General features: G+C 41.8%; 1 protein-coding gene across 6 annotated transcripts in view; it reads left to right on the forward strand.

The window, feature by feature from the left end:
- MAP3K7CL (MAP3K7 C-terminal like) overlaps positions 1-24,211 on the forward strand; it is an 83,721-nt gene that overhangs the window by 14,058 nt on the left and 45,452 nt on the right. For 4 of the 6 annotated variants that reach the window (XM_019654972.1, XM_019654973.1, XM_019654969.1 and 1 more), the window contains exon 2: positions 3,094-3,165. The exons of 1 other annotated variant lie outside the window; for it this stretch is intronic. The gene's annotated coding sequence lies outside the window, so the exon portion shown is untranslated. Of the gene's footprint in view, positions 1-3,093; positions 3,166-7,235; positions 7,373-24,211 lie in introns of all 6 variants that reach the window. One more of the 6 variants, XM_019654971.1, reaches the window with a different exon arrangement.

Here is a 24,211-nt window from a genome sequence, read left to right on the forward strand (position 1 = left end):
ACATATCCTGGATTAAGAAGTTTAAATATAAGCATAAGTAACAACAACTAATAAATCCTATCATTTTCCATTGTGCTCTCCGATAAGTGTTTACTTTAAAACACGTAAACTGTATTGGACAAAACAGGATCCAAGTTTGCAGGCTTGCATTACATTTTCATCGTGTCTCGAATTATGTGTAAGGAATAAATATAACTTCTGGGTTCTTTCAAGCTCCTCCTCAGAAGCTCTCCTTAACTTATTTCATACCCTGCAAAGTTTAATTTAACCATGCTAGTTTTATTTTATAGGTTAAAAGGAACTAAATTGGTTTAAAAATAAACTGCTGCAAATAAAAATGCAAATAGGAAGTAGGTTCCATAACATTAATGCAGTATTTCTTGAGGCTACCAAAGCCCAGTTATTATTACCATTACAGGAAGTCTTAGCCTGGATGGGTTTATGAAATGAGTTTTGGTGACACAGGCAGAAGAGTGTGTGTGAGTGTGTGAGTGTGAGTGTGTGTGTGTGAGTGTGTGTGTGCGTGAATGCATGAGTGCGTGTGTGCGTGAGTGCGTGAGTGTGTGTGAGTGCGTGTGTAAGTGAGTGTGTGTGTCTGAGTGCGTGTGTGTGTGAGTGTGTGTGTGTGAGTGTGTGTGTGTGTGTGTGAGTGTGTGTGTGTAAGAAGGCAGGGACAGTCCACCTTCTGTGGTCCTGCTTTCTCTGGTCGCATGATGATGAGAACTTTTCTTTGTTTCTTTTATTCTCCAGTTTGGAAATCTTGGGGTGTGACTGTTCTAGTGAGTGAGCTTCCCTTTTTTTGGCAACAAAAAAGTTAACAAGAGGCTGGTGCTAGGGGTCTGACACGGGTCTCCCAGAGGCATCTCTCATTCCTAAATTGAGAAACTGGGAAGCTGTTGCCTTACAGCCTCATCCTCGACTGCCCCCCCCACCAGCCCCTGACCTAAGAAGGTCACGAGGGAGTGTCTCGGAAAACTGAGACCCGGTGGCATGATATCAGTAAAGCTTCCTCAAGGGAGTGTCCTGGAAAACTGGGACCCGGCGGAATGATGTCGGTGATCTCCCTTAGTTCATGGCCGCAGCTGCAGCTGCACCATCCTGGGGGTTGTGTGTGTAGGAATATGCAGGCACAGCATGTGTTGGAGTACAATGGGTCTAGTTGATGGAAACTGGCCTTAAGGCACTTATCACACAGACTTTAGAAAGAAAGTTTCTCTAGTCATTTGAAGTTTCTTAATAAAAGCCTCACGTTGGTCCAATTAGGTGCTCAGTTCCAGAGAGAGAACAGCAGCCCCTTGGCCTTGTGTTCTAAATCTATCTTTGTCTCTTTGTCTGTTTTATTTTCTTTCACCCTGCGCCGTCCCCTCTCACTCATCATGGCCTGTGCTGCGCGGGACGCTGCGGGAAGCCTGCTCATGCTGCCTGGGGAAAGGAGGGTGGGCTCCTGAGATCCCACGTTGGGCCTTATACTCACCTTTCCCTAAAAAATACTGTTATAGATATTACTGTTCGGTAGAGTAGAAATAATGGTGCAATTAGTGGTCTGTCTTGTTATAGGTTAATGTGTATCTGTACATTTGCAAACCTGTCCAGGAAAAAATGAGATAGATTTCCAGTTTGGAACAAGCAGCATATCAACTGCCTTTGGGAAGATAAACCTTTCCGAAGTTGAAGGCTGCTCACCATTACGTACTTGACGCTGTAAGTTTGTAGTTGGTGAATGGTTGTGGTTTTACTGTTTCCTGACATTGTCTGTGCAGTTGAGCTTAGAAACATGAACAAAGTATTAACCTCATAAAGATATTGTATAGAAATAAGCAGCGTACCTCTCTAAGTTGAATTTGACCTTGCAGCTTCTGTTTTTAACATAGGCTTTATAAAAAAGATGTGTCTTAGCATTCAAAGAGTGAAAGAAAAGACGAATGGAAGAAAGGAAGGATGGAAAGAAGGAAAAAGGGAGGGGAGGATGGAGTGGGGAAAGAAAACAAGAAAGGAGGAAGACAAGAGGGATAGAGGGTAAGAGGGAAGGAAAGAAGAAAGGGTGATATGACCTAATAATAGTTTCCACGTTATCAACCCTGTTTTCCTGCCTTTAGTTCCATCATTACTGACTCCATGGTGAAAGCTGGAAATGCAGTAATGTGAAACGTGACTCATTCGTTTGTTCATTCGACATTATTTTTACGGTCTCCATCACTGTAACTAGTTTTCTTTTAAAATATTACTAAGTAGCCTGCAGAGGGTGCACTTTCCTTAATTTAGATCTTTCTAACCACTTGTCCAAAAGGGGACAAGTTGTTTTATAAAATTAAAAACTTTTATCCAATGAAAAGAGGTAAGCTGGGGGGATAACTTCCTTTCCCTTTTGTCTACCAAATGTTACAAAATGGAATATGTAGAAGTCATAGGGAATGCAGTCTCGTTTAGCTTTTTGGCTAATAGAAAAATCAATCTTGATGACTTCTTTTTTACATGGAGCTGGGATCGTCAAGCTTGAGTCCTCCCTCACAAACTGAGGGCTTTAACATTTGTTTCATTCTTGGGGCTTCCTTTTTCTCTCACATGTGTACGTGTGTGTGTGTGTGTGTGTGTGTGTGTGTGTCTTCCCCTCTTTTTATACCAGCATTTTCTGATAAAAATATAATGCAAGTTGCATAACTAATTTCAAATTTTTTTAGTAGTCAACATTAAAAAAGTTAAAAAAAACAGGTGAAATTAATTTTTAGATATATTTTATTTACTAGTAAAATATATTTAGTAAAATATATTTTATTCAATTTTTATCATTTTAAGTATAGCCAATATAAAAATATTAATGAGACAGTTTACATTCCTTTTTGGTACTAAGTCTTCAAAGATTGGTGTGTATTTTACCCTTATGGCACAGATCAGCTTGGACTGCCCACATTTCAACCACTCAATAGCCCCATGTGACCAGTGGCTACTGTTTTGGACAACACGTTCTATACTTTGCTTCTTTCACTCACTATTTCCCCATCCTCAACTAGCAGAAAAGAGTGTACGTATTACGAAACGGTGCTATGTATGCAGGAACCCATTATGTCTAATTATCTATTGATTTGCATCATGCAGGAGACATGAGACATGGCCTGTGTTCCCTGGAGATACTGTCATCTGCCAGTTCTGAGATCTTTTTCATTGAATGTAAGTCATATTTCTCAGCCAGTCCATTCTTAAGTGGCTCTAATTCCCCCTGTTTCTATATGAGGTATAGATTTTAATCAAAACCTTCAATTTTATTTTTCTGAGTGCCAAATACATGATGACTACCACCCATTGCATACTTCCTGCGTGCTAAGGATTGTGTGCTAATTGTTTCTCCATGTGATTCTGTTTAGTGGTCACAATAGCCCTTTGGGTTAGGTACTGTTATTACCACCTCTGTTTTAAAGATGAGGAAACTGAGGATGAGAAGGGCTAGGGAGTTGTCCATCTTGACTCAGCCAGAACACAGCAGAGTAGGGATGTCATGTTGGGTCTGCAAGACTCCAAATCGTGGCTTCTTTAACTTCATGTGTGGCGTTTGCCAAGTTGTGAGTAGATTAACTGCAAATTTAGGACATTGGTAAAGAGTAGAATTCTATCCATGGAAGAAACCCTAGAGTTCCTGTAATCAGATCTCTCTGTTGCATAGGGAAAAAATTATAACGCAAATCTAAGGCCAGGGGAGGCCGAGTGGTGTCTCCATTAAACTTCCAAAACTAGAACCCAGGCCTTCCGACTCCAAGCCCAGTGCTCTCCCCTCTGATTAGACATGTTTCCAGGCTTAAACTCCAGTTTATAGGACCATCAACGTCCCCTCTAAAGAGGAAGAAAGAGGTTTCAAATTCTTCTCAGGGCAAAAAAACCCCAAAAACTGACATCAAAAGGTTTTTTTGGGGTCATTTGTCTCATCGTGACTTTGATTTGGCCTTGATCTATATTTAGCATTTCAGTTTTATGCTCTGCAACAAGTTTGGCCATGTTGGAGGACCATCCAAAGGTCAGCGAGTTGGCTGCCGGCGGTTGGTTGTAGGCTCTCTCAAGAGCCAAAGTCTATTACTGTGTCTTGGAAATCCCCGGCTCACCTCTGGATGAGGATTGCATCCACGCTGTCTCTGGGAGTTGTGGGCTTTGCAGGCTTTTTGTTCCCTGCTCCAAAGGAGCCTGCTACTGGCTGGGCAGCACTTCTTTCTGCAGGGCCTGGGTGGGTGGGGGACACGATGGCTCTGCCGTGTTCTGGGCATCCATTCAGTCAGTGGTTCAGATTCGGTTTCACGTTCTCATCAGGGGCTGTGGTTTAGAGGAGAAAGACTATATTCCTAAATTTGTTTAATTGTGCTTTTTTTTAAAAAAATTTTATTGAGGAACAGCCAACGTAATTGGTTACACATTGCTTTCACACCGCAATGGCATAGTTGTTTCTTTTTAGGGAGGGCACAACTCACAGTGGTCCACGCGGGGAACGAACCGGCAATCTTGGTGTTATCAGCACCACGCTCTAACCAATTGAGCTAACTGTGCTATTTGTGCTAATTGTGCTATTTTTACTTCTCTGGTTTAAGTACAAATCTGCCTGACATCTTTGACTAAGGCTCATGATAACTATCATAAAGCTGTCCTTTCCAAGAACTAGCTCACGCTGACATCTGTGGGTAGGCTTACCCGAATCTTGGATACACAACACATTTTTCATAGTGAACACTCTGTTGAAGTATTTCTACAACTGTTACTGCTCAGTTAATATTGAATTTGTTCCAAGAGTAATGACATTGTTCAAGATGAGAAATATCCTCTTCATAACCTGTTTAATAAGATAATTCTCTAGTTTATCTACATTGTCACATATCTGTGAATACTTGAGTGCAGTTGGACAATTAAGTTCACAAACTCATCCTAGAAACAGTGCTAATACCTCATTGCTGAATATCACTATGGGCACCTTCGAAGTACTCCCCTTGTAAAGAATGCCAGCGCCTAGTCTACCCTTCAAAGCAATTTTGGAACTCTTTTTCTGGAATAGCCATCAGAGCTGTCATCCTATTACCTTGATGTCCTAAATGTCATCAAAATGTCTTCCTTTCAATATTTCCTTTATCTTTGGGTAAAACAGAAATCATTGGGGGGCCAGATCAGGTGAGTAGGGAGGGTGTTCCAATCCAGTTCTTTGTTTACTGGCTAAAAACTCCCTTACAGACAGTGCCATGTGAGCTGGTACAAGAGCCATGAATTGTTGGCAAAAAGTTCAGGTGGTCTAACTTTTTCACTCAGCCTTTTTCACACTTCCGAATAGTAAATTTTGTTTACTGGTTAACTGTTTGTGCAGTTGGTACAAATTCATAATGAATAATCCTTTTGATATCAGAAAAAGTTAGCAACATCGTTGCAACAAGTTCGCAAACTTAATTGTCACACCTCGTATAGGTTATGGACATGATTGTTTATATATCATGATGTAGGCTTGGACCAGTCTAGGCCATAGTTATTACTCTAGGACCATGGTTCTCAATTGGGGCAATTCAGTCCCCTCAGGGGATATTTCACAGTGTCTGGAGATATTTTGGGGCATCACATTAAGGGGATGGTGATGGATTCCAGTAGATAGAGGCCAGAGCCTCATCTAAACACCCTACAGTGCACAGGTTAGTCAGTAGGGCTGACTCTGAGAAACCCTCCCCTCGAACAGTGTCTCTCAAATGTTAACATGCATCCTAATCACATGGAAGCCTTATCAGAACCCAGGTTGCTGGGCCCCATCCCCACAGATTCTGATTCCGAGGTCCAGGATGGGGTCCAAGAATCTGAGTTTCTAAGAAGTTCCCAGCTGATGCCCATGTGGCTGGAGCAGGGACCACACTTCGAGAACCATTGCTGGAGACAGTTCCATGAGTAAGCACTGGCTGATTTCTTGAGCTGCTGTGCTTAGACTACCAAGCAAAGTACCGTCTTTACTAGCGAAATGGTGCAACAAGTCCTTGGAGTGATCTATTGATGTGTGTGACCATAGGCAATGACGAGGCTTTGCCTGGCCGGCCTCACCCCAGACGTGATGCACAGCTGGTGCATTCCGATTTTCTGGAGGGAGCTGCACTCCGGTGGCCTCACCGCCCATGCTTTTATGCATGGCTGCCGCTCTAGCCCAAGTGCCTCCATTCTGAGGCCTCTTAATGGGGCCTTTGGCTAAGACACTTCATGTTGACTCGCCATTCTGTTCCTAGCCCTCCCCTCTTTCCATCTCCGCAGGAAAGGCAGATCCATAAAGTGGCAGGAGTCTTTTGTTTGGGGGACTCCTTTGCTCATGAGTAGATTGCTCTGTCTGTTCTGCATGTCACCTGATCCTCTCCTGTGCTGTTCCGTGGGGCAGGATGCAAGCGGGGAGGGGAGCTGGAGCCTTTCTCTTTTGCCTCTTGCTTACACTATTGTAGTAAGTGAGTGAAGGCTTGATTGTTACTCTCAGTTTGGCTCATTGTCCTAACTGACCACCTTGAAACCTGATTGTTCAACGGCTGGTATTAAGTGTATTCCTTTACCCACAGTCTCTCCTGAATCCATGTGATGTGAATACAAATGTTATGGTACAAAAATATCTGGTGTGACTGACTGGTGTGAGTGGTGGTCCTTGGCTGCCTGTCTGTTGGCGCGACCCGGGGAGCCTGTTAAAATGTGGTTTTTAATTCAGTAGGTCTGGGGCGGGGCTTGAGGTTCTGCATTTCTGAAAAGTTCTGTGGGGATGTGAGTTTTGTTGGTTTAGGGACACACTCTGAGTAGCAAGACTAAAGTTCCAAAAAACTGACAGTTTCATCAAGGGAATTAGAGTGAATACAAGGCACACATAACAATTAGAGCGATAGTACTCAGTGGAGACAGCTGTTTCTAAGATTTTTTTTTTAAGTGAGGTGGTTTTAGAACAGCAGTACTGAACCCTGGCTCACCTGAGGAGTTTACTATTTTTGTATGGAAATGTGTTTTTGAGATTAGATGTTTCGAGTGACAAGTGAGCTGGATTAGGAGTGGAAATATCACAGGTCTAGCCTAGTAATTGGCATTCTGAGCTGCAGGATCTTAGAGTAATTAATGTCTACTAGTTTGATTCTATCTGTTAAAAAGTATGGATGAAAATATATACTATGCTTTGACAATATGTTGACAGTATTTCTAGATTTGTTGTCAGCTTCCAATGAGAACGTATATGGAAAGACACCCTTTATTTACTTGTTATTCAAAATATGCACTAGGTGACTGCTCTGGGCCAAGCACTACTTCTCAGTTCTGGGGAAAACATCAGCGAGATAGAGCTCTAGTTCCTGGCCTCATGGAACCTGGAGTCTCGTGTTGAAGACAAGCATCAAAGAGGCAACAATCATAACGCAGGGTGAGTGTTATGACAGGAGAAGCCGATGGTGTCGTGGGAGCTTATAGCGGGTGAATTACCTTCAGCTAAAGTCACAGCTAAAGAAAGGGATATGAGTGCTGAGATCTGAGGGCAGGGGGTCCAGGCGGAGGAATGGTAGGTCCAAAGGCCCCGTGCTGAAAGAGCACAGTGACCAGAGAGAGCGGTCAGGCATGGCTGGAGCATGGAAGTGAAGAAGAACACGGCTCCTTAGGAGTTTGGAGAGGTATTCAACAGGACACCTTTGGTTACAGGCGGCTGAAGCCCAGCTCGTAGGACGTAAGTGTAAAAGAGAAAGTGTTGGCTGATTGACGCCCCTGAGTGGAGTTGGCTTCCAGGGGAGTGAGATGAGATCATCACGTCTGTCTCTTTGCTCCCTTACTTTCTACTTTCCTCTGTGCGCTGGTCTTCCTCTCATTTCAGACATGCTTCCTCCATATGTTGAGAAATGACAGGGTGTGATTCAAGGCAGCTCAAGGTTTACAGCACCCCAGTGTAGCTGCTACAAAGGAAAGTGAGGTCTTCTCTCTTCCAGGATGCATATTGTATCTTCCAGATAAGAAATCTGATTGGATCATATACCATTTGGGCCAATGATTGTGATTGGGGGATGGGAAGAGAACTGTGATTGGCTGTCCCACTAAAATCACAGGTGTGTGTGGGGGATATCACTTCAGTGAGAAAACAGTTGCTGTTGTCAAAAGGGGGGAGGAGGAAGGGCAGAAGGATGCTGGGCAGACAGAACCAAAAATGAATCGCCGCAAGCATCTGGTAGGTGTACGGAGGGAGTGTGCACGCCACAGTAAGACCTTAGACTTTTTGCTAAATGCAGCTTAGATGGTAAGTTTGGTTGTGAATGGTAAGTTTGGTTTGTCGAGGTGTATATGGACTATATGGTGGCCAGCAGATATTTGGGACTCACCTAAGGAAAATGAGAAAAGAAGAGGAAGGAAAAAAAAAAGAGCTTTTATAAATTGAAAATATTACTATTGCACACAAAATATGGTAGAATAAAATAAAATTTTATTTTCCATTATAATATCACCACTGCAATTCCCCTGAAGTCAACCTTGAGATGGCTGCTAAGTACCTGTGGTGTGACGACTTCAGTTCTGCTAGAAAACAGATTACCAGTACTTCCTTCTGAGCCGTTTTGACATTAATCATTTCTATAGGCATTATGTTCAAGTAACATAATAGACAGTTACCATAGAAATTGATTTCACATAAATTAGACAGAAGAACAATATTCCAACTTAATTAAAACATACAAGGATATTATTTATATAATGTTTACAATTGATCAAGATGGGGTACCCATTAATGTTATAATATTGGGATTAATAGAAGTAGGAGAGTCTTGGTAATTTTTTTTAAGGTCTTAGCTCAATTAGCCGGGACTGGTTGAGCAGTTAAGATTGGACAAGATCATAAGAGTGTACGTGAAAGCAAATTGTAGGTTCTGTAAGTTATTGTATCTGTATAATTTGAAGGGATTATGAGGGGAGACATCTAGGGGGCATATACCTCGAACTGTGCTGTCCAATATGGTAGCTATAGACATTTAAAATTTTTTAAGTTGAAATTTAAAAATCAGCTCCTGAGTCACACGAGTCACACCTCAAGTGGTCTGTGGGCACACATAGTTAGTGTCCGCCGTATTGCTCAGCACCTGTACAGAATATTCCCATCGTCACCGGAAGTTCTGTTGGATAGTGCTGATCTGGACAGCATCAATGAATGGGTCAAGTTCACTTTCTTTGGAATATAATTACCTAAATAAAAATTTTAACGGGGGTTTTTCTCTCTCCTAATGTCCAAAGAAAGTTCTGCCAGCTTGACTTTAAAAACACATTCCAGTTCTACCCACTTCTCTCCTTTTCCGTGGCTACCCTCTCAGTCACAGCCATTGTTATCTCCCACCAGAACACCTGCAATAACCACCTAACTCACTTCCTCGTTTCTGTTCCTTCTGTTTATGTATGATCTCCATAGTAGCCGGGCTGATCTTTTAAAAACATAGATCAAATGTAAATTACTTAAGAAAAAAATGCAAAAAAAGGAAACTGAATATTTATTGACTTCTCACTATTTGCACCTCAGTGCACTGTTCTTTCAAATAAACTATCTTCGTTAATCTTCACAATAATACGCAAGGGAGGTTTTATAATTCTCTTCTTTTTCAGAGAAGGAAAATAGCTTGTCTGTGTTCACCTAGCTAGTAAGTGGCAGGGTTGTTGCAGAAATAAATGAATGAATGAATGAATGATTAGATAAGCAAAGTCTATAAGCTTCAACTAGAGTGCCTTGACAAACATTATTAAACCTTAAAGGAGATTTTTTTTAGTAGGCATCTTTCTTTTGAGGAAGAGAACTCTGTGTGTATCTTTATCTACCTTACCTGTTTATTTGTTTGGACTTTGTATCTTTATCTACCTTATCTGTTTATCAGTTTATGAGTATAGCAGTCTCCTCATCAGGTTAGAGTTGAAGGTCTCTATTCCTTTAACTCCCAAAGATACAAAGTGGTAGGTAGAGTTTTGACATGGCTTATGCTAAAAGGGTCCCCTTCCTGACCAAGTCAGGCCATTTGTCCTAGGGTTTAGGGCAGTGGTTCCCCACTTTTTTTGGGTCTGAGGCCTAGTTTAAAATGTTGAGTTTTTGAAGGCACACTTATAGGGGTTGGAAGCTTCAAAACAGCACACACACAGAGAAAGCCAATCATATGATAGCAAAGCATAGCAGAATAAAACAACATCTCAATATATATGTAAGTATATCCACAATTATCACACTGTTGATTGCGGTACCCCTCTTTCTCTGCATCATTCCATGTGTTCCATTTGTCACATCACTGTATTAAGAATATGTACACTGAATTGCAGCAAAAGTGAGTTTTATTGCTTTTATTACATTGTTGCAGTTGGGGGATCTCTGTGAAGAGACTGCAGTACAGCAGTTGGTCAGAGTAGAAGCCTCTTTGTTTACTCCGAGAAATAGACCTCATTCTCCCTGTATCCTCTGAGTGGCCGCACTGGGGACAATGGGAAGCTCTCAGTATCAGCTATATAACCAACGGAGATTCCCAAGCACCAGTGGTTTTTTACTTCAACGTACATATTTCTTCATCTCACTGAAGTGATCTTTAAATCCTCAGCCCCTCAATATTCCTTAGTATGAAAAACATTTAAATTTGCTTCTTGGGCTGTGGATAAAGCAGAGAAGGGGTGCGAAATTTTATAACATTAGAGATGGATAATTTGTTTCAATCCCCAATTTTACTGATAAAGAAATTGACTAGTAAGAGGTTAAAGCCACTTGCCCAAGGCCATAGAATTAGATAAGGGAATACCTTATTGTTAGTGGAAAAGCTGTAGACTTCGAAGACAAAATGGATTTAAAATTGTAATCCTGTCATTTACTTGCTATTTTAAACTTGGGAAAGCCATTTAAATACTCTGAGCTTCTGTTTCTTTATCTGTAAAACAAGGATAGTAATATTTAGGTTACAGAATTGTTGGTTATTGCAGTTTAGAGATATCTATTATTACAAATCATTTAGAAGAGTATACTAGTGATCTATTGCAGCATTACAAATAATCCCACAATTTAGCAGCTTAAAACAGGAACTGTTTTTTATCTCATAGTTTCTGTGGGTCAGGAATCGGGGTGCAGCTTAGCTGGATACCCCTGGCTTGGGATTTTTACAAAACTTCATAAAGCATCATGTAAAATGTCATTTATGTGGCTGTGAAAAGCAGGAGGCAGGATCACTGGATACTTCTATAGCCTCCATAATTTTGTGAGACAATCTCTCATAATAAGTCCCTTCCTATTTATCTATCTCTCTATCTGTTTCTCTATCTCTATATCTATCTATCTATCTATCTATCTATCTATCTATCTATCTATCTATCTATCAATCTATATCTATATCTATATATCTATCATCTATCATCTCTCTATCTATCTCTATATTTATCTATATCATTGGATCTGTTTCTGTGGAGAACTGGGTCTCCACAGAATATACTGGGTCTAGACCCAGTATATACTAGACCCAGAATATACTGGGTCTAGGATGAAGTCATTGCCCCTCTCTCAGCAAGAGCTATGATTTACATTTAAACTACTGCTGTCCCAGTGGAAAAACCCTTTTGCACATCTTTAAATGCATTCACTTTTCCCATCCCATGGTACCCAGCCTACGCTGGGAGGCCCACAGTAGTCATTTCATTTCTCATTGCACATTGGGCTGAAAAGTAAGCAAGTCTTCCATGCAGAGGCAGGCTTCGCTGTTTCCCAATCTGCGCAGAGTGGCCTCACCCACAGACCGTGAATTTGAGAATCTCCTTTGCTCACAGGGAAAGCTTGTCTGGATTAGAAGAGTCCTGCGTAGAAACTTGACACTGTCCTGAGCCGGCAGTATTTGGAATCACACACAGGAAAGGGCTGCGTATTTGTGGACCTGCCTAAATGACAGAATGTGTGTGTGGCTGTCTCTAGTTACAGCACTCCAGGAAGCATCACCCCGAAAGTACGCTGCAATGAACCACAGCATGTCCTCCAGCTAATCCTCACTAACCGAGGTGGGGATTCTCTTTCTGTATGGACTGTCTTCTCAGCGGTGTCCTTCCTGCAGCCTTTTTGTGCCTTGGCCAGTCACTGGCCCATCCTCTGGGGCACTCGGACCCAGCTTTGCCCCTCATCAGATACATTCAACAGTTATTTAACAGTGACTTGTGAATAACCAGCTCTCCTTAGTCAAAGTCTGCGTCCCCTTCAAGGATCATGCCCAGGGGCCTAGAGAGTCACAGACAGGATTTCTCACCCTGAGGAGCACATTTCCCGAGAAGGGAAGAAGCAGCTTCCTAGTGCTCCAAGAGCCATTTGGTTCCCACCTGGGTATCCAGTCCCAGCTTAGCAGTGGGACCCCATTCCTGATTAGCTTCTGCACCAATCCTGATCTTTTGCTTTGTGTTTCTAGAGCTTGTCGTGGGGGGATCTTATGCTTAAGGGAGGCCTTTCTCTCTGATCTTTCTCAGTCCTCTTACAGATGCTCTTTCCTTCTCTCCCACCCCTCCTCCCCAAGCCATGCTGATTATTAACCTTCCGCAGGTCAGATGCTGCCCTTCATCCTTACTTGCTCATTCCATTGAGCTCTGCTAGCACTGAGCTGAAAACCAAAATGACAAGGGTGAGGTCTTTGGCCCCGAGGAGGCATTTCCTGCTTAGCTGTTGAGTCATACCCGAAAACTAACAATCCCAGTGAAATGTGAGTAGTGACCTAAAGGACATTCGGGTTCCATGGGATCCTTGAGGAAGGAACATGCACTGGTTTACCTGTAGGAGAAGTCGGGAAGGGAAGGAGAGTGCAGGCAGTGGGAGTGAGCATCACACACAGAGGTGCAGGGCATGACGATATACGCTCTACTTCCCTATAAGAAGGCCACTTAGAGGGACAGTCATTTCATAGCTCTTAGTCTGGAAGTGCAGTGAAGAAGGGCCAGTGGGGGAGCAGGGATGGTGACACTCCAGGGTGCTTTAAATCACCTACCCACGCAGCATGGGACTGAGGGGGCGTCTGTGCACTTACCCTGCGGCTGGAATGCATGTGGCCCCGCACTCTAACTCTGTTGGAAGAGGACTACATGGAGGGAGATGCGTTTTAGGGCAGGACAGAAAGAAATTCTCCTTAAAATATTGCTGAAGATAGCTCTGTAAACTAGGTCCTAGGCAGTCTCCTTTTCTCCCCATAACGGGGATTCCTTGAACCTCCCAATCTTCCCAGCATTCCAGCCCCCAGCCTCTAGGTTCAAGGTAAACAAGACTACAGGTGACTCATATTGAGTCTCCACATGAATTAGAAAAAGGCGCCTTCGTATGGGGGGTCCGGGCCTTGGCAAGCCTGAGGCTCCTTTGTGCGTACCAAAGCGCAGCCCTTCCGAAGAGGGAGACGCCCCTCTCTCCAGGCAGATGGAGCTCAGCTGTGGGTCGTGGCTTGGCGAGCAGAGCTGAGCAGGGTTGTGGCCCCCACGCCCTCCTCTGGGTCTGAGGCCCTTGCTCAGACCAGGGTCTGTACAACCACACGAGGAGCCTTGAAGCATGACCTCTGGCTGGAGAGGGCAGTGTTGCACATCTTGGAATTAAATCACCACTGCCACTAGTTCCCCTCTGGCCTGATGACTCAGCTCTGACTAGTAGGCCTTGGCTCCCTGTCCCAGACCAGTTCCTACCTTGCTTTCGTCTGAGACCCTGACCCTACCACGTGCCCAGTCAGTGGGAGCCGTCCTCTGCCCTGCCTTCTGCCCCTGTGCCCCATCATGAGAACCTGTTTCCACCGCCGGCCACTTAGGCACAGGACCCTGCCTTGCTCTTTCTCATCACTTTGACCAGTCCTACTCAAGCTGTGGTTTGTTGCCAAAGAAAGAAGTTAGGGCTTTCGGGCTGACTGCTAGTAGAATGAAGGTGGCTGGCATTCAAATTCTGGGGTGCATTAAATTCTGACTTTAAGAAAGTTGGCCTGATCTGGAGTTAAATTTCAGTAATGAAAGGAAACAGTATAGAAACTGCTGGGAGCCTATGGAAAAGTAATTTCCCTGTCGTGTCTCTGTTTTGTTCAGATAGAAAAGTGGCCTAAGTTAATCAGACAGATCCTGTTATTTCCTTTTGCAGTGATTGAGAGTAGGCGTGTGACCCAGTTGTGGGGAAGTCTGCTGAGGGCTTCTGGGAAAGATTTTCCTCTCTTACCAACCCCACCTACCTTTGGAAGTTGTCATGTGGCGTTGTGGTGTGTAGAGCTGCTGCAGCCATCTTGAGACCATGAGGGCATAAAGTAATGAAAACAACAGGGAAGCTAAAAAAAAGCCCTGACTTTATTGAGCTGTTAAATGAACCAATCCCGCCTCTAGACTTTTTGTTATGTGAGAGGAAAATTGTCCATTTTTTAAGCCATTTTTGTTGCGTGTTCTGTTAATAGCTAATGAAAATAACTGCCATGGAAACTCGTTTGCCAGGCATTGTGCTAGAGCTTCCTAATATTCGCCACAACTCTATGCAGCCTGTATTGCTATCATCTCTCTTTTAGGGTATGAATAAACTGACATTCAGAAATGTAAAGTGTTTTGTCCTACAACATGGCAAGCAGCATCCTTGTACACGTATTGTAGTCAAAGTGAAACACTCACAGTTGCCTTAGATAGAAGATGGTGATGAAAAAGGTTTGGGCAGGAAAATCAGAGACCCAAAGAGGCCAGATGCTTCTTTCCACGAGGACTCGACCTTTGACTCAGAGCCCTATGGAAATCTTGACTCTTTTCTTTAGTAGTTGATCCTCAGCTGATGCAAGCCTTTTATTTATGTTTGCCCATTGGACCACAGGGCCACTTGGCCGTTTTCAGGTCTATAAAAGGCAGTGGGGGGAGTGCTCACTTTGATGTGCCCCTCCTCTGCTGTGGCACTGCCATCCTCAGCTAACTTGGTTTTCCCATATAGGGCCCCTGGATTCCACTCCTAAAAGCTCTAATTTGGGGATTAGAGCTTGAAACAGCCCCACAGGGATCCTGTTTAGCTTGTCATTTAAATAGCTAAGCCCTTGCCGCGACCATTTAAAACCCTCTCACCTTTCATATAGCTAAGCAGTTCTTTTTTCAAATTTGGCTTGTTTGTGAATGCAAAATCTCTTTTTCTTTATCCACTGCAATTCTGTATCTATAAAAAGCATTGATTAAAGGAGGAAAGACTGAAATCAACATTCCTTTAATAAACAGCCTTAGTTGGAATTGCAGAACTAGCTGGAAACTGAGCACAATGGCTTTCGATGTCTCCCCTGTGAGTACAGAGGTGTGCAGGGTGTGAATCCTGGCTCCATTAGTGACTTGCTTTTTGACCTTGGCCAAGTTACTTAACCTCTCTTTGCCTCAGTTTCCTCATCTGTAAAATGAGGGTGACAGTATTGGGTCTTTGGAAAACTCATGAGGCATGTTTGCAACAGATGGCACTAGTTCATTTGTGGAAGTACTAAAGTCATTCACATCTATGTTATTGCTATGTCTTTTGACAGCTGACAATTCTAGCTTCATTCTAAAAAAAAAATTGAGTGATTTGGTTGAGTTTTGGAGATTTTACAACAAGTTGAAGATGGAAGGCCAAACTGTGCATTTTTGCCATATTTTACTGTTTTACTTCCATAAAGGGAAGAACGCACGTCAAGCTTGTAAAAAGTTGCATAAAGTTTACTGTGACAATGCACTATGAGAACGTCAGTGCCAACGATGGTTCATGAAATTCCGTGCTGGTGATTTTGATCTCAACGACTCTCCTCGGTCAGGGAGGCCCACCGAGATTGATGACGACAAAATAAAGGCATTGGTCGCATCAAACCCATGTTACACGACACAAGAGATTGCAGAAACATTGAACATCCATCATTCAAGCATTCACGACCACCTGAAGAAGCTGGGATACGTAAGCAAGCTCGATATTTGGGTTCCGCATGAACTCAAAGAAGTTCATTTGACAGCACGTATAAACATCTGCAATATGCTCATTAAACATGAGGAAAATTATTATTTTTTGAAGTGACTGATAACTGGTGATGAGAAGTGGATTGTTTACAACAATGTGGTGTGCAAATGGTCTTGGTCCTGATGTGATGATTCGCCTCAAACGATATGGAAAGCAGACATTCATCAGAGGAAGGTTATGCTGTCAGTGTGGTGGGACTTTAAAGGTGTCGTGTTTTTCGAGCTCCTACCAAGGAACCAAACAATCAATTCAAATGTGTACTGTTGGCAATTGGACAGTTTGAACGAATCCATCATCCAGAAACGTCCAGAGCTTGTTAATTGTAAAGGAGTTGTGTTCAATCGCGACAATGCGAGATCACACACAAGTTTGATCACCCGTCAAAAATGATTGGAGCTTGGATGGGATGGGTTGCCACACCCACCATACTCGCCTGACCTTTTGCTATCAGGTGTCCACTTGTTTTGCTCTCTTCAAAACTTCTTGCGTGGTATAACGTTCAATTTAGATGAGGCTGTAAATCAGCACCTTGTTCAATTTTTCGCAAATAAAGATAGGTCCTTCTATGAACGAGGAATTGTGAAGCTCACTGAAAGATGGGAAAAGGTTATTGAACAAACGGGCAGTATATCATTGATTGATCTTAGTTCTTTATGTAAATAAATGACCTTTGAAAAATGTAGACAAAATACGTGATGACTTTTTTCAAAGACCCAATAGTTCTACAATAGTTCTAACCTCTTAGATAGGACTGGTTACATAGCTTTCAGAACCCCTTGTTTAAATTTCAATGAAATGAAAATGCTGGGTCTTTGTTGCATGTTCATCATGGTGACAGCAGAGCCTTAAACCAAATATAGGGTCTTTCTGAGCATGGGGGCTCAATGTCACTACTCTGATCATGGGATTGTTGTGAGGATTAAATGAATTATTGTAGTTAAAGAAGTGCCTGGCACGTATGCAATCTCTGTAAATGTTAGTTAAACCTAAAGAAATGACAGCTGGGTAATCTGGGAACTGAAGAGGTTGTCATTAGCTCAGGAAAATGAAGGGAGTTGGTGGTAAAGTCAGACTTAGGCTCTATCTATTCTATGGCTTCCCACACAATATCCATTTATCTCCGTATACTCCATGTTTGTATAGTGAAGTGAAGGCCTTTGAAAGCGAAGGCCTTTCATCCAACCAGAGTTGTTGAGTGTTTTTAATGTTCCATGCACAGCGGGAGACAGTGACAATATGCAGCTCATGAGTTTTGTGTTTTGTTATTTTTTTTATTTTTATTTACAGTGCTATAGACTCTAGAATAGACCTCAGGATATACTAACTCCATCAATGGGTAGGCCATGGGGTCCCCACCTTATTAAGTCATATGAATTTAGACGAGCCAAGTAAATGACTTTGGGACCTTGTCATCAAAATGTGAACAAAACTCATAAGTATACATTACTTTAGAAAGATAAATGTAAATATAAATGATGGACGAGTTTCCTCATGCATGGGTTAAACCAGGGCATACTTAGGTGACCTAAAAGAAATCTTCTAATTCCAACATTGGTAATATCATCACATTCTGTATTATTACTGATGGAGATACAACTGGAAATGTCTAGTTAAAATTACTTCATTTTGGGCCAGCCAGGTGACTCAGTTGGTTAGAGCACAAGCTCTGAGCAACAGGGTCACTGGTTCAACTCCCAGATGGGACGGAGGGCTGTGCCCCCTGCAACTAGATTGAAAGCAGTGACTGGACTTGGAGCTGAGCTTGCGCCCTCCACAACTAAGATTCAAGGACAATGACTTGACTTGGAGCTGATGGGTCCTGGAAAAACACAATGTTCCCTTCCCCAATTGTGCAATAAAATCTTTAAAAAAAAGAAAGAAAAAAATTACTCTATTTTTTGTTCTTACTATCTCCTTAAAGAAAATTATTAAAAACATTACAGATCAGTGGCAGATAAAATTTTCTTGAAATCTTAATTTAAGAAAACATAAATGAAGTACAAAATACTCTCCTGTCTATATTCTGATGAATCTTCACTTATTATTTTTTTTTCTGGATGAAAAGAGAATGTCATTCTTCGTCATTGTGAATTTCAGAATCTAAATTTGGAAAGAGAATTCTAAAAGCATGCTAATGGGCTCTGCAGAGTTCTTTAACAATCTGAATATATAAATAATTTTACCATTCAAAGTATGAATTAGCTATAGTTAGTCCAGAGGGCTTTTCAAAGGAATAAACTTTTTCATGTTCAGGAATGTTTTCTTGATGGTTAAATGACTTCCATTTTCATGGAACTTGGGCCATAACGGGCCATGGAGTACGGATTTGTCTAACTTGAATTATTTGGATTAATTTAGCAACCTGTGAAATCTCTCTTTGCCTCTTATCTTGGTCATGTTCACCTTGAGTAAGGCTTTTTTTGGTTAATAATGCATGTTTTCATCACAAACATGAAAGTGTGTGTGAACTCCTCCTAACTATTGATAGATTTCTTATATTTAATATATTCTCAGATCTCAAAAGAAGATAATCTCCTGTCCTCCACTGGGTTTTTCTGTTCCAGGAAAATGTCAGTTTCTATTTGTAGACTCTTCTAGGAAACCTTCATTCTCATTTAGCTGGCGTAATGATGGGAAGCTGTCCCTTCCCTGATGGACTTAACAATGCTATTTCTGTATCTCATTTGAGAGGTTGGGCAGCCATTCATTGATGGCTAATACTGTAATTTTTAAAATGTATTTTTAGGAAATAGATGGACATGTCTGAAACTCCATTTTAGCTTGAATGCTATCACTGCCCAAGCACACACAGAACTGTCAGCAAAATGCTCTTTGTGTTGGGCAACTCCTATGAATTGAAAGTGCCTAAGCTAAAAAAAGGGAAATTGACAAGTGTCTTATTAGGCCTTAGCTATTAGTCATTTTTGTATCTGCACAAGTAATTGACACTCTACTTCTAAACAAGGATTGTGCATTTGCATGCTTTCAGGAAGAAGTTCTGCCAGGTGATTCTAATCCACTATTTTAGGATGTGATGGCTTAATTTGAAAAACGTTTTGATGAATAAAAACACGATCTCTTCCTTGCCACTTTTCTGGATGTCCTCGGGTTGCAGTGTAATCGGGGACTGAATGAATTTTGCTGGGTACGAAATATCTGATGACTAAATGGGCTTGAGAGTCAAATTGGGGGTGGTATTTGTTACTGGCTTCAACAGGAAAAAAGGACAGGGATTATCTTCATTCTGTTCTTTTTTCAACGATTGCTGTAAAATGTATTTTTGGTTGATTACAAACCAGGTGATTCCTTACTGAAACAAAACTAGGGAAGGAATTCTGAGGATAATTATTTTTTTCATTTTGGGGTGGCTGTACCTCCTAAAATAAAAGAATTTAGAATCCTAAAGAACTTTAGAGAAAATCAATTTTAAATCTCTGCCTTCCAGATGAGAAGCTATGGCCCAGAGATGTGAAATGACCGTCTCAACGTGGCTAAATGAGTTAGAGGCAGAACCAAGACAAAAAGGTTTCTAAGACTGATGCCATTTATGGAACGAGAGTCCCCTCCTTATATTTTTGTGTTAGTGACTTTTCCCACAAAGGTGAATTGCTAAGCTATGTCCCACCCCCCACTTCACTTCTGTGTCATTGTACTTTCGACCCAACCTCTGAAAACGTTGAATATATGTAAACTGACAATCAAATGGAGAAGTTTGAATTGGTAACTTGATTAAATACAACCACCATCACCAACAAAATGTTTTTATACCAGTGTCAACGAAAGACAGTTCCAACCTTCAGAAAGGTGTAGCGAGTTTATTTGAGCCAAGGCTTAGGGTACAGTTCCGGAAGCAGAATCTCAAAGGATTGAGACGGTGCTCCAAGGATTGGCAGTTTTACAGTTTCTTTTATACATTAGAATCAAAGGAGAAGATGTGATGAAGTTTACATGAAATCTATTGGTGGTAGATTATGGGAAAGGGAGAAACTAAAGCAGGGAAATCTCTAGGATTGGATACAAAGCAAATTGGAGAAACACATGCTTCTTTTACATTGGTGGGTACCGGATATTTAACATATGTCGTTTACAGAGATGCGTGGGTAAAAGATAACAGTGAGGTATGCCTGGGTTGTCTTGCCCTGGTACCAGGGCTGTTTAACTTTGGAGGTCTGGAGAAGAGATCATTTTGACAGTTTAAGTATCTAGATGCATAAAAACAATGGCTAGGGCTTGCTCAAGATAAAGAGTAATCTGTCATATAGGTCTTAGGTAGTGACTTCCCATTATAACCCACTCAGGTTGGAATTTTTTTATGATTAAAACACCTCGTGTGGTCACTTTCAGTTATTGAGCTTGTCAGGCTTGCCAAGGTAGCCCCTTTTTTCTTCACCAGCAACTTCTCATTTAGATGAATGCTGCGACTGTCTGTGTCCTTGGTCTTTGCGACACTCCCGTTACACCCAGAGGTGACTGGACCCATTGGAACCGTGGTTGTCTCCCACAGCCAACTTTGAGTTCAGACTCACCACTTGTCAACATCCCCCAAATCCACAATTCCAAAAGCATTGGCAAATGATACGGATTTTACTGGCTGTTTCCTAGGGAGCCAGAGAGGATGGCTCCATCACACGCCACACAGAAAAACTTAGACTCTCCCTTTGGAATTTCATGTTCCTCTTCTTCGCATCCCTTTTGTGGTCCCTGCTCCTCACATCATTTCTCTTACACAGCTTTATAAATCCCCTTTACTTTCCGGAGCCACTCGGCTCTGGTCTGAAGACTCTATGCCCTAGGAACACAAAAGCTTGTGGTAAAAATAAGCAGGTATCATCTTCAAATGTGGCTTTGAGGATGGGGGTGCCTTGATTCATTTGGTCATACCTACGGCTTTTTAGCTACTGATGCTTCACAAAACAACAGATCTAAAGTTATAAGATTAACTTGGATCCAAGTCTAAGAGAAGACAAAATTAGGGAGACAGGCGAAGTACACCAATATCTTTCAACTTTTTTCCTGTGTCCCTGGCTTCTATGGGTCCTTCCCTACTAGATGCTTTTATTCCAGCTTCCATTTAGTTCCTGAAATATTTATTGAGCTCCTGCTATGGACTAGGCACTGCACATGTGTCTTTCCTCTAATAGTTTAATTGGGGAAGGGGCAACCTGTAAAGAGATGGAAGCAACTCTACATGCTGCTAAGTGCTTTAACCTGAAAATGAACAAAGGGCTTTGGGAGCAGCAAGGATAGAATAGCTACATGGAGGAGGTGACAGCAGAGATGGCCTTGATCTGCAAAGGCACAACTGGGACACTGAGGCTGAGTGTTTGAGGGCACTGAGAGAGAGAAGTTCAGTGTTGTGCCATGGAAGGGAGGGCGGACCACGTGATGAGCGCAGAGGAGAAGAGGACAGATTATGAAGGGCTGTGAATGCTGAATGTCATCCTCTCGGCAAGAGTGAGTCAACAAGTGGATCTTTAAACATTTTAATTTTTATCAACGTTTTCCATGCTCACACATTAAAGGTTTGTTACCAAAAAACCCCAGCAGGGCTCAGCCCTCCTTCCCGTTGTCTCCGTTTCAGAGGTAACCACTCTGTGGACAATTATGTTGGTCTTTACCTTCCATCTTTACAAGATGTGTCTTCATTACCTGTCTGTAGTACCTATTGCAGCCATTACCTGTTGGCTTCCCACCATGGAGGATGAGGATTTGGATCTTTTCTCCCGGCACCCCTATTCCATCCCACATACAAGCACCGTTCCTATGTCGCCTCCTTTCAATAGTGTAACTTTAATGAGATCAGTGTTCAGTATTTACATTATTAAGGTCATTTAAATGCTATTCACAGCTAAGGCAAATAGTCAACTACAGTTACTTTTACTTTCCAGACTGCCCCTGGAGTTCATTTTTTGTTTGTTTATTTGCTTTTTTGTTTCATGTACTTATCACTAATTTAACCCTAAAAGCCTTTGGTCTTCTTCCAACTGTCTAAATCTCTTCTCATACAGTACCAATAAAGTCTGACCATTTCCTGTTCCTAAGAAGCCACGCCTGTGGCCGTTGGACCTGCTTCTGTGGGGATTGCAGATGGGCTGCCCTCTAATCCTGGCACACAGGTCACTCTGTAATCTCCTTTACTGTCATCCGAAGGGTTGTTTCACTCTTTTTTATTGAATTGTTCTGTTTCCTGTTTCCAAGGCTCCCTTTTCCTGGTTTACTCCAGTAGCTTTCTGAGGAAAGTGCACAGGATGTAAATTTTTTTTAAAGACCTTGGTCTTTAGACTTGATTGATATTTGGTCAGGTATGGAATTCTGGGTTGAAATTAGTTTTTCCTTTAGCATATTAAAGACTAGCTCCATGTTGTTATTGAGAACTCCCAACACATTTCTGACTACTGATTCTTTTATTCGTTAGCCTGTTATCAGGAGTGTGATCTATTTTCATTCTCAGATTTCCTGCTTTAAGCTTGATTCAACTCTCTCCGGTCTACTAATCACTTCTCACCACTCTTTCACCTGCTTCCCGACACATAGAATCTTGTTCCCATTGTATCCTTACCTTTCCCATTTTTCTCATCCTTGTGGATTTGTGCCTAAAAGCAAATCAAAACCAATAAAAGTAAAAAAAACAATTACAACAATAAAACTTTACTACCATTTTAGTAGGGTTTTAGAAATAGGAAGTGTTGAATCTGCCATCTTTACCTGGAAGTTCTTTAGAAATAGGGGTGTGGATCTTTGTTAGCAGTGCTTGAAGCTCATAAAGTATTATTGGGGACCGAGGGTACAAAGTCACAAATGCCCTCCAGGACACATCAATACCACGAGATGACTGCACCTCCATGCTGTCATGCTGTGTGAGTTGACACAGTGGGTGGTGGGATAATCTTTTTCGAAAGTGTTTTCTACACTGGCTTAGCCAGCAACATACTTAGACTCTATACTGAGACAGAGAACCATATCCATATACTGTGAAAGTATCCCCAATTCAACTTCCATTTAGCCAGATTCCCACAGTTACTCCATTTCTACTTAACACAAGGGGAAGTGTGACAGAGGGGACGTTGGCATGGTAAGAGACAGACGTCTTAACTGATGCAGCTAAAATATCTCACTTATGCAAATTTTACAAAGACATGTGACCACGTGAACCCATTGCAAGGGCCTCACCCAGAACCTTGGAAAGGGTCTATGTGAGTGAAGGTCCCCGGAAGCTGCCTCTGCTCAACAGATGCTTTCATCGGGGTATGTAGTGATTCATTCCTTTCTTTTTAACGGAAGGTAAACAGTGGTCCCTGTGTGAAGAATGAGCTAGGAGTCATGGTAGGAGCTTGGGTGATGAAGTCACCACTTGGATGTTGTGACACATTTCTGAGGAAGAATTCACCCAATTCAGCTGCCAGTTCTGCATGGAGAGATGACAGAGAGGAAGTCCTGTGTGAGAAGGATCAGTGAAATTAGGAATGTTTCCAACTCACTTCTACCTTTCTTTCAAAATGTAAATGTTTGAATCCCCACCTTCTTAGGGTCTTATTCTGCTTTCAAAGATAATATTTGGTTGCTATATCTGTACTGCTGTATAAATTAGAGTTAATAAAGAGGACAATTCTGCTGGAACAGGTATGAACTTCTAACAGTAATCTTTTTCCTTTTTGTTCTTCGGTCTAAAGGTATAACTCTTTTCCTGGATTTCAGTTTTCTTCAAAAGGAATTGGATTAAAATCTTATTCCACTCTCATATTACATGTTTCTCTGATTGCTAATTATAGAGGATTCGTATTGATTTCTTGTACAAGGAATAACTCATGGTTTTATCCACTGGGAGAGGAGATGAGATTTGTACGTACTGGTGTTAGCTGCAATCAGCAAACCTCTTTGTACTTCGCATTTCTCCTTCATATAGAAATGGCTTTTAGAGACGCCCACTCTGGTATGAGAAAAAGGCATCTCCCATAAAGGGAGCTTTAGCCGTATGCCTGAACAGGAATTTGGTTTGTAGATGAAGAGATTTATTTTTGGCAAACAAATTGGCTCTAATACTTTATTAGCTCTAGGACTTTGGACAAATTACTAAAGCTTTCTGATTCTCAGTTTGTTCTTATGTAAAACAGGAATGACAGCAGCTATTTTAAAGGATGTTAAGAGCATCCGGTGATGCCATGTATATGAAAAGAGCTTAGCCGAGTGTTTGGCACATACTATTTGCCCCATCAATGTCATTTCTCACCACTGTCTTGAAACCAGAGTGTCTCATGGGGCACTGCCATGTTCTACTTTTTTTTTTAAGTTTTTTTT

This window comes from Hipposideros armiger, unplaced genomic scaffold, assembly GCF_001890085.2.
Source record: "Hipposideros armiger isolate ML-2016 unplaced genomic scaffold, ASM189008v1 scaffold_233, whole genome shotgun sequence".
NCBI lineage: Eukaryota > Metazoa > Chordata > Mammalia > Chiroptera > Hipposideridae > Hipposideros > Hipposideros armiger.